Genomic DNA, 12423 nt, shown 5'->3' on the forward strand with positions numbered 1-12423 from the left:
TCTCTCTTGTTTGACTATGTTTTAATTCCATATTACTGCTAGCTGTGTTTGGTTCACATGTATCATGTCAGGAGGTAGCTTCTACTGTAGCTAACATCCACATTCTTATCCATGGAGTTTAACTAGATCACACATTTTCAGGCCACTTCTCTATTCCAGTATTTTTCAACTCCCCTGCCTTCTAGAATGTTAGCATGTTCCAAAGGACAGGATATGGACTGTTAGCATGCTCTCTCTGTATCCTATCCTTCTAGAACGTTAGCATGCTATTTCTGTATCCTATCCTTCTAGAACGTTAGCATGCTATTTCTGTATCCTATCCTTCTAGAACGTTAGCATGCTCTCTCTGTATCCTATCCTTCTAGAACGTTAGCATGCTCCCTCTGTATCCTATCTTTCTAGAATGTTAGCATGCTCTCTCTGTATCCTATCCTTCTAGAACATTAGAATGCTCTCTCTGTATCCTATCCTTCTAGAACGTTAGCATGCTATTTCTGTATCCTATCCTTCTAGAACGTTAGCATGCTCTCTCTGTATCCTATCCTTCTAGAACGTTAGCATGCTCTCTCTGTATCCTATCCTGCTAGAATGTTAGCATGCTCTCTCTCTGTATCCTATTCTGCTAGAATGTTAGCATGCTCTCTCTATGTATCCTATTCTGCTAGAATGTTAGCATGCTCTCTCTGTATCCTATCTCTCCTAGAACGTTAGCATGCTCTCTCTGTATCCTATCCTTCTAGAACTTTCTGACAGTTTCCAGTTCACCTCATATGATACGAAGTCATTGGCAGTCATAATGCCATGATGAATCATTATATTCATAGATGTCAGGGTATCAACATGGCTCAACGGATGCAATAGGGGAGGGCTAAAGTTTTGAGGAAAGTCAACCAGGATGGATTAATGAGTATTACCCTTACAATATCCCCTGTCCTCCCCCAGTACAGCCCAGTGTACTAGCCAGAGAAATCCATGTGTTCTCACACAAAGCTAGACCTGGGGGAAATGGCTCTGAGGGCCTAGATTTTCAATAATGTAAGACAATAAAGTATATGCTTGAAACCTGCTGCAATATGCTACAAGTGTAAAGAGCTTAGCTGCTAATAAAATGGAAAAGAGAAATCCCCTCCAACTCATATTGGGAGATCAAGTGTGCCCCAGAAGAGCCCTTCATGAAGACGTAATGAGCAGGGTGATGATATAGTCTGCGTCAAAAATGGTACCCTACATAGTGCACTACTTTGGACCAGGACCCATAGGGCTATGGTCCAAAGTAGTGTACTAGGTAGGATATAGGGTGCCATTTGGGATGGATGCAGGCTTCACGCAGACCAACCATGACAAGTATCATTTTATGGATGTGGAATTATTTTGATTTCCTTAGGGATGTTTTGGACAATTGCACTTTTCATGTTCCCTTTCGGTCCCCTCTACTTTCTCCTGATCATCTGACTGCTACTGACACCCTGGTCTGACTGCTACTGACACCCTGGTCTGACTGCTACTGACACCCTGGTCTGACTGCTACTGACACCCTGGTCTGACTGCTACTGACACCCTGGTCTGACTGCTACTGACACCCTGGTCTGACTGCTACTGACACCCTGGTCTGAATGCTAGTGACACCCTCGTCAGACTGGTCTGACTGCTACTGACACCCTCGTCTGACTGCTACTGACACCCTGGTCTGAATGCTAGTGACACCCTCATCTGACTGGTCTGACACCCTCGTCAGACTGGTCTGACTGCTACTGACACCCTGGTCTGACTGCTACTGACACCCTGGTCTGACTGCTACTGACACCCTCGTCTGACTGGTCTGACCCTGGTCTGACTGCTACTGACACCCTCGTCTGACTGCTACTGACACCCTGGTCTGACTGCTAATGACACCCTCATCTGACTGCTACTGACACCCTCGTCTGACTGGTCTGACCCCTACTGACACCCTGGTCTGACTGCTACTGACACCCTCGTCTGACTGCCACTGACACTCTCGTCTGACTGCCACTGACACTCTCGTCTGACTGCCACTGACACTCTCGTCTGACTGCCACTGACACTCTCGTCTGACTGCCACTGACACTCTCGTCTGACTGCCACTGACACTCTCGTCTGACTGCCACTGACACCCTCGTCTGACTGATTGCCATGCTTCTCCTCAGGGAACCAGACAGATGTAATGGTCTCTCTGCTGAACAGCACTAGGTCAGACTCCCGGAATCTGACCTGCTTCTCCACAGGGAACCAGACATATGTCATGGTTTATCTGCTGAACAGCACTAGGTCAGACTCCTGGAATCCGACCTGCTTCTCCACAGGGAACCAGACAGATGTAATGGTCTCTCTGCTGAACAGCACTAGGTCAGACTCCTGGAATCTGACCTGCTTCTCCACAGGGAACCAGACAGATGAAATGGTTTCTCTGCTGAACAGCACTGGGTCAGACCCCTGGAATCTGACCTGCTTCTCCACAGGGAACCAGACAGATGTAATGGTCTCTCTGCTGAACAGCACTAGGTCAGACTCCCGGAATCTGACCTGCTTCTCCACAGGGAACCAGACAGATGTAATGGTCTCTCTGCTGAACAGCACTAGGTCAGACTCCTGGAATCTGACCTGCTTCTCCACAGGGAACCGGACAGATGTAATGGTTTCTCTGCTGAACAGCACTAGGTCAGACTCCCGGAATCTCGTCAGCTGATGTACACATCATCATGGACTTACTTTGCAGTACATGAACATGTTATTGCTTATTTTATTATTATTTATTGTATATAGCATTTGAGTTTTAGTTTTCAACATGTTTTATCTGTGTTTTAGATTCAGCGAATCATTAAAGAATAAGAGATGCTAAGAAAGGTGACAGTTTCTCTTCCTGCTCTTTCTTAAACTCTGACCTTTTCCCCTTTATGAATGTGTCCTTCACTGGATCCTGTCTTCCTGTCCTTCACTGGATCCTGTCTTACAGCACGTCCACCTATTTTGGTTCAGGTTTTGATCCACAATATTGCATGTAAAGTTGCACCCATGTCGTGCAAGGTGACCCGGCTCTTCATTCTTCGATATGGGAACTCTATACTCGTGGAGCCCTTTCTTGTCCCTCCTCAAAAAAGTAGTCCCCTTCAGTTACCAGAGTTCTACAGAGATGCAGAACCAAAGGTCATGCACAGAGACAGACTTTTCTACAGCCTTGGTGGGATTGTTGAACTGTTACAAAATGCTGTTTCAGTGTTTTGAAGCAAGGCGAAGAGAACCAATAACTCTTAACGGCTCTATTAATTATTCATAGTGCTGAGCGATTAGTGCTTTTTTTTTAGGCCTGTTTAAATTCGATAATTAAAATATAATCCGTTTTCAGTTTCGGAAAAATGTATTTTTTTTAAAATGTTAAATGCACATTATGTGGGTTGAATGTTGTAACATAATATAGCAATTAATAATTGCCATCATTCCATATCACTGCTTATTTTTTACCTTTATTTTACTAGGCAAGTCAGTTAAGAACAAATTCTTATTTTCAATGACGGCCTAGGAACAGTGCCTGTTCAGGGCAGAACGACAGATTTGTACCTTGTCAGCTCGGGGATTCGAACTTGCAACCTTTCGGTTACTAGTCCAACACTCTAACCACTAGGCTACCCTGCCGTCCCGACACTCTAACCACTAGGCTACCTGCCGTCCCTACACTCTAACCACTAGGCTACCCTGCCGCCCCTCCACTCTAACCACTAGGCTACCCTGCCCCCTCTACACTCTAACCACTAGGCTACCCTGCCACCTCTACACTCTAACCACTAGGCTACCCTGCCGCCCCTCCACTCTAACCACTAGGCTACCCTGCCCCCTCTACACTCTAACCACTAGGCTACCCTGCCACCCCTACACTCTAACCACTAGGCTACCCTGCCCCCTCTACACTCTAACCACTAGGCTACCCTGCCCCCTCTACACTCTAACCACTAGGCTACCCTGCCGCCCCTCCACTCTAACCACTAGGCTACCCTGCCGCCTCTACACTCTAACCACTAGGCTACCCTGCCCCCTCTACACTCTAACCACTAGGCTACCCTGCCGCCTCTACACTCTAACCACTAGGCTACCCTGCCCCCTCTACACTCTAACCACTAGGCTACCCTGCCCCCTCTACACTCTAACCACTAGGCTACCCTGCCGCCTCTACACTCTAACCACTAGGCTACCCTGCCACCCCTCCACTCTAACCACTAGGCTACCCTGCCGCCTCTACACTCTAACCACTAGGCTACCCTGCCCCCTCTACACTCTAACCACTAGGCTACCCTGCCGCCTCTACACTCTAACCACTAGGCTACCCTGCCGCCTCTACACTCTAACCACTAGGCTACCCTGCCGCCTCTACACTCTAACCACTAGGCTACCCTGCCGCCTCTACACTCTAACCACTAGGCTACCCTGCCGCCTCTACACTCTAACCACTAGGCTACCCTGCCGCCTCTACACTCTAACCACTAGGCTACCCTGCCGCCTCTACACTCTAACCACTAGGCTACCCTGCCACCTCTACACTCTAACCACTAGGCTACCCTGCCACCTCTACACTCTAACCACTAGGCTACCCTGCCGCCCCTACACTCTAACCACTAGGCTACCCTGCCACCTCTACACTCTAACCACTAGGCTACCCTGCCCCCTCTACACTCTAACCACTAGGCTACCCTGCCGCCTCTACACTCTAACCACTAGGCTACCCTGCCGTCCCTACACTCTAACCACTAGGCTACCCTGCCCCCTCTACACTCTAACCACTAGGCTACCCTGCCGCCTCTACACTCTAACCACTAGGCTACCCTGCCCCCTCTACACTCTAACCACTAGGCTACCCTGCCGCCCCTACACTCTAACCACTAGGCTACCCTGCCGCCCCTCCACTCTAACCACTAGGCTACCCTGCCGTCCCTACACTCTAACCACTAGGCTACCCTGCCGTCCCTACACTCTAACCACTAGGCTACCCTGCCGCCTCTACACTCTAACCACTAGGCTACCCTGCCACCCCTACACTCTAACCACTAGGCTACCCTGCCGTCCCTACACTCTAACCACTAGGCTACCCTGCCGTCCCTACACTCTAACCACTAGGCTACCCTGCCGCCTCTACACTCTAACCACTAGGCTACCCTGCCACCTCTACACTCTAACCACTAGGCTACCCTGCCGCCTCTACACTCTAACCACTAGGCTACCCTGCCATCCCTACACTCTAACCACTAGGCTACCCTGCCCCCTCTACACTCTAACCACTAGGCTGCCCTGCCGCCTCTACACTCTAACCACTAGGCTACCCTGCCCCCTCTACACTCTAACCACTAGGCTACCCTGCCGCCCCTACACTCTAACCACTAGGCTACCCTGCCGACCCTCCACTCTAACCACTAGGCTACCCTGCCGTCCCTACACTCTAACCACTAGGCTACCCTGCCGTCCCTACACTCTAACCACTAGGCTACCCTGCCGCCTCTACACTCTAACCACTAGGCTACCCTGCCGCCCCTAAACTCTAACCACTAGGCTACCCTGCCGTCCCTACACTCTAACCACTAGGCTACCCTGCCGTCCCTACACTCTAACCACTAGGCTACCCTGCCGCCTCTACACTCTAACCACTAGGCTACCCTGCCGCCTCTACACTCTAACCACTAGGCTACCCTGCCGTCCCTACACTCTAACCACTAGGCTACCCTGCCGCCCCTCCACTCTAACCACTAGGCTACCCTGCCCCCTCTACACTCTAACCACTAGGCTACCCTGCCGCCTCTACACTCTAACCACTAGGCTACCCTGCCGCCCCTCCACTCTAACCACTAGGCTACCCTGCCCCCTCTACACTCTAACCACTAGGCTACCCTGCCGCCCCTCCACTCTAACCACTAGGCTACCCTGCCCCCTCTACACTCTAACCACTAGGCTACCCTGCCCCCTCTACACTCTAACCACTAGGCTACCCTGCCGCCCCTCCACTCTAACCACTAGGCTACCCTGCCGCCTCTACACTCTAACCACTAGGCTACCCTGCCCCCTCTACACTCTAACCACTAGGCTACCCTGCCGCCTCTACACTCTAACCACTAGGCTACCCTGCCCCCTCTACACTCTAACCACTAGGCTACCCTGCCCCCTCTACACTCTAACCACTAGGCTACCCTGCCGCCTCTACACTCTAACCACTAGGCTACCCTGCCACCCCTCCACTCTAACCACTAGGCTACCCTGCCGCCTCTACACTCTAACCACTAGGCTACCCTGCCCCCTCTACACTCTAACCACTAGGCTACCCTGCCGCCTCTACACTCTAACCACTAGGCTACCCTGCCGCCTCTACACTCTAACCACTAGGCTACCCTGCCGCCTCTACACTCTAACCACTAGGCTACCCTGCCGCCTCTACACTCTAACCACTAGGCTACCCTGCCGCCTCTACACTCTAACCACTAGGCTACCCTGCCGCCTCTACACTCTAACCACTAGGCTACCCTGCCACCTCTACACTCTAACCACTAGGCTACCCTGCCACCTCTACACTCTAACCACTAGGCTACCCTGCCGCCCCTACACTCTAACCACTAGGCTACCCTGCCACCTCTACACTCTAACCACTAGGCTACCCTGCCCCCTCTACACTCTAACCACTAGGCTACCCTGCCGCCTCTACACTCTAACCACTAGGCTACCCTGCCACCTCTACACTCTAACCACTAGGCTACCCTGCCGCCCCTACACTCTAACCACTAGGCTACCCTGCCACCTCTACACTCTAACCATTAGGCTACCCTGCCCCCTCTACACTCTAACCACTAGGCTACCCTGCCGCCCCTACACTCTAACCACTAGGCTACCCTGCCGCCCCTCCACTCTAACCACTAGGCTACCCTGCCGCCCCTCCACTCTAACCACTAGGCTACCCTGCCGTCCCTACACTCTAACCACTAGGCTACCCTGCCGTCCCTACACTCTAACCACTAGGCTACCCTGCCGCCCCTACACTCTAACCACTAGGCTACCCTGCCGCCCCTACACTCTAACCACTAGGCTACCCTGCCGTCCCTACACTCTAACCACTAGGCTACCCTGCCGCCTCTACACTCTAACCACTAGGCTACCCTGCCGCCCCTACACTCTAACCACTAGGCTACCCTGCCGCCCCTACACTCTAACCACTAGGCTACCCTGCCGTCCCTACACTCTAACCACTAGGCTACCCTGCCGTCCCTACACTCTAACCACTAGGCTACCCTGCCGTCACTACACTCTAACCACTAGGCTACCCTGCCGCCCCTACACTCTAACCACTAGGCTACCCTGCCGTCCCTACACTCTAACCACTAGGCTACCCTGCCGTCCCTACACTCTAACCACTAGGCTACCCTGCAGTCACTACACTCTAACCACTAGGCCACCCTGCCATCCCTACACTCTAACCACTAGGCTACCTGCCGTCCCTACACTCTAACCACTAGGCTACCCTGCCGCCCCTACACTCTAACCACTAGGCTACCCTGCCGTCCCTACACTCTAACCACTAGGCTACCCTGCCGTCCCTACACTCTAACCACTAGGCTACCCTGCAGTCACTACACTCTAACCACTAGGCTACCTGCCGCCCCTACACTCTAACCACTAGGCTACCTGCCGTCCCTCCACTCTAACCACTAGGCTACCCTGCCGCCCCTACACTCTAACCACTAGGCTACCCTGCCGCCTCTACACTCTAACCACTAGGCTACCCTGCCGCCTCTACACTCTAACCACTAGGCTACCCTGCCGCCCCTCCACTCTAACCACTAGGCTTCCCTGCCGTCCCTACACTCTAACCACTAGGCTACCCTGCCGCCCCTCCACTCTAACCACTAGGCTACCCTGCCGTCCCTACAGTCTAACCACTAGGCTACCCTGCCGCCCCTCCACTCTAACCACTAGGCTACCCTGCCACCCCTAAACTCTAACCACTAGGCTACCCTGCCGCCCCTACACTCTAACCACTAGGCTACCCTGCCGCCCCTACACTCTAACCACTAGGCTACCCTGCCGTCCCTACACTCTAACCACTAGGCTACCCTGCCACCTCTACACTCTAACCACTAGGCTACCCTGCCGCCCCTACACTCTAACCACTAGGCTACCCTGCCGCCCCTACACTCTAACCACTAGGCTACCTGCCGTCCCTACACTCTAACCACTAGGCTACCCTGCCGTCCCTACACTCTAACCACTAGGCTACCCTGCCGTCCCTACACTCTAACCACTAGGCTACCCTGCCGTCCCTACACTCTAACCACTAGGCTACCTGCCGTCCCTACACTCTAACCACTAGGCTACCCTGCCGCCCCTACACTCTAACCACTAGGCTACCCTGCCGTCCCTACACTCTAACCACTAGGCTACCCTGCCTCCTCTACACTCTAACCACTAGGCTACCCTGCCGCCCCTACACTCTAACCACTAGGCTACCCTGCCGCCCCTACACTCTAACCACTAGGCTACCTGCCGTCCCTACACTCTAACCACTAGGCTACCCTGCCGTCCCTACACTCTAACCACTAGGCTACCCTGCCGTCACTACACTCTAACCACTAGGCTACCCTGCCGCCCCTACACTCTAACCACTAGGCTACCCTGCCATCCCTACACTCTAACCACTAGGCTACCCTGCCGTCCCTACACTCTAACCACTAGGCTACCCTGCAGTCACTACACTCTAACCACTAGGCCACCCTGCCATCCCTACACTCTAACCACTAGGCTACCTGCCGTCCCTACACTCTAACCACTAGGCTACCCTGCCGCCCCTACACTCTAACCACTAGGCTACCCTGCCGTCCCTACACTCTAACCACTAGGCTACCCTGCCGTCCCTACACTCTAACCACTAGGCTACCCTGCAGTCACTACACTCTAACCACTAGGCTACCTGCCGCCCCTACACTCTAACCACTAGGCTACCTGCCGTCCCTCCACTCTAACCACTAGGCTACCCTGCCGCCCCTACACTCTAACCACTAGGCTACCCTGCCGCCTCTACACTCTAACCACTAGGCTACCCTGCCGCCCCTACACTCTAACCACTAGGCTACCCTGCCGCCCCTACACTCTAACCACTAGGCTACCTGCCGTCCCTACACTCTAACCACTAGGCTACCCTGCCGTCCCTACACTCTAACCACTAGGCTACCCTGCCGTCCCTACACTCTAACCACTAGGCTACCCTGCCGTCCCTACACTCTAACCACTAGGCTACCCTGCCGTCACTACACTCTAACCACTAGGCTACCCTGCCGCCCCTACACTCTAACCACTAGGCTACCCTGCCGTCCCTACACTCTAACCACTAGGCTACCCTGCCGTCCCTACACTCTAACCACTAGGCTACCCTGCAGTCACTACACTCTAACCACTAGGCCACCCTGCCATCCCTACACTCTAACCACTAGGCTACCTGCCGTCCCTACACTCTAACCACTAGGCTACCCTGCCGCCCCTACACTCTAACCACTAGGCTACCCTGCCGTCCCTACACTCTAACCACTAGGCTACCCTGCCGTCCCTACACTCTAACCACTAGGCTACCCTGCAGTCACTACACTCTAACCACTAGGCTACCTGCCGCCCCTACACTCTAACCACTAGGCTACCTGCCGTCCCTCCACTCTAACCACTAGGCTACCCTGCCGCCCCTACACTCTAACCACTAGGCTACCCTGCCGCCTCTACACTCTAACCACTAGGCTACCCTGCCGCCTCTACACTCTAACCACTAGGCTACCCTGCCGCCCCTCCACTCTAACCACTAGGCTTCCCTGCCGTCCCTACACTCTAACCACTAGGCTACCCTGCCGCCCCTCCACTCTAACCACTAGGCTACCCTGCCGTCCCTACAGTCTAACCACTAGGCTACCCTGCCGCCCCTCCACTCTAACCACTAGGCTACCCTGCCACCCCTAAACTCTAACCACTAGGCTACCCTGCCGCCCCTACACTCTAACCACTAGGCTACCCTGCCGCCCCTACACTCTAACCACTAGGCTACCCTGCCGTCCCTACACTCTAACCACTAGGCTACCCTGCCACCTCTACACTCTAACCACTAGGCTACCCTGCCGCCCCTACACTCTAACCACTAGGCTACCCTGCCGCCCCTACACTCTAACCACTAGGCTACCTGCCGTCCCTACACTCTAACCACTAGGCTACCCTGCCGTCCCTACACTCTAACCACTAGGCTACCCTGCCGTCCCTACACTCTAACCACTAGGCTACCCTGCCGTCCCTACACTCTAACCACTAGGCTACCTGCCGTCCCTACACTCTAACCACTAGGCTACCCTGCCGCCCCTACACTCTAACCACTAGGCTACCCTGCCGTCCCTACACTCTAACCACTAGGCTACCCTGCCACCTCTACACTCTAACCACTAGGCTACCCTGCCGCCCCTACACTCTAACCACTAGGCTACCCTGCCGCCCCTACACTCTAACCACTAGGCTACCTGCCGTCCCTACACTCTAACCACTAGGCTACCCTGCCGTCCCTACACTCTAACCACTAGGCTACCCTGCCGTCACTACACTCTAACCACTAGGCTACCCTGCCGCCCCTACACTCTAACCACTAGGCTACCCTGCCATCCCTACACTCTAACCACTAGGCTACCCTGCCGTCCCTACACTCTAACCACTAGGCTACCCTGCAGTCACTACACTCTAACCACTAGGCCACCCTGCCATCCCTACACTCTAACCACTAGGCTACCTGCCGTCCCTACACTCTAACCACTAGGCTACCCTGCCGCCCCTACACTCTAACCACTAGGCTACCCTGCCGTCCCTACACTCTAACCACTAGGCTACCCTGCCGTCCCTACACTCTAACCACTAGGCTACCCTGCAGTCACTACACTCTAACCACTAGGCTACCTGCCGCCCCTACACTCTAACCACTAGGCTACCTGCCGTCCCTCCACTCTAACCACTAGGCTACCCTGCCGCCCCTACACTCTAACCACTAGGCTACCCTGCCGCCTCTACACTCTAACCACTAGGCTACCCTGCCGCCTCTACACTCTAACCACTAGGCTACCCTGCCGCCCCTCCACTCTAACCACTAGGCTTCCCTGCCGTCCCTACACTCTAACCACTAGGCTACCCTGCCGCCCCTCCACTCTAACCACTAGGCTACCCTGCCGTCCCTACAGTCTAACCACTAGGCTACCCTGCCGCCCCTCCACTCTAACCACTAGGCTACCCTGCCACCCCTAAACTCTAACCACTAGGCTACCCTGCCGCCCCTACACTCTAACCACTAGGCTACCCTGCCGCCCCTACACTCTAACCACTAGGCTACCCTGCCGTCCCTACACTCTAACCACTAGGCTACCCTGCCACCTCTACACTCTAACCACTAGGCTACCCTGCCGCCCCTACACTCTAACCACTAGGCTACCCTGCCGCCCCTACACTCTAACCACTAGGCTACCTGCCGTCCCTACACTCTAACCACTAGGCTACCCTGCCGTCCCTACACTCTAACCACTAGGCTACCCTGCCGTCCCTACACTCTAACCACTAGGCTACCCTGCCGTCCCTACACTCTAACCACTAGGCTACCTGCCGTCCCTACACTCTAACCACTAGGCTACCCTGCCGTCCCTACACTCTAACCACTAGGCTACCCTGCCGCCTCTACACTCTAACCACTAGGCTACCCTGCCGTCCCTACACTCTAACCACTAGGCTACCTGCCGTCCCTACACTCTAACCACTAGGCTACCTGCCGTCCCTACACTCTAACCACTAGGCTACCCTGCCGCCTCTACACTCTAACCACTAGGCTACCCTGCCGTCCCTACACTCTAACCACTAGGCTACCCTGCCGCCTCTACACTCTAACCACTAGGCTACCCTGCCGCCTCTACACTCTAACCACTAGGCTACCCTGCCGTCCCTACACTCTAACCACTAGGCTACCTGCCGTCCCTACACTCTAACCACTAGGCTACCCTGCCGTCCCTACACTCTAACCACTAGGCTACCCTGCCGTCCCTACATTTTAACCACTAGGCTACCCTGCCGTCCCTACACTCTAACCACTAGGCTACCCTGCCGCCTCTACACTCTAACCACTAGGCTACCTGCCTCCTCTACACTCTAACCACTAGGCTACCTGCCTCCTCTACACTCTAACCACTAGGCTACCTGCCGTCCCTACACTCTAACCACTAGGCTACCCTGCCGCCTCTACACTCTAACCACTAGGCTACCCTGCCGTCCCTACACTCTAACCACTAGGCTACCCTGCCGCCTCTACACTCTAACCACTAGGCTACCCTGCCATCCCTCCACTCTAACCACTAGGCTACCTGCCGCCCCGACACTCTAACCACTAGGCTA

Source organism: Oncorhynchus clarkii, chromosome 23 (genome assembly GCF_045791955.1).
Source record: "Oncorhynchus clarkii lewisi isolate Uvic-CL-2024 chromosome 23, UVic_Ocla_1.0, whole genome shotgun sequence".
Lineage (NCBI taxonomy): Eukaryota > Metazoa > Chordata > Actinopteri > Salmoniformes > Salmonidae > Oncorhynchus > Oncorhynchus clarkii.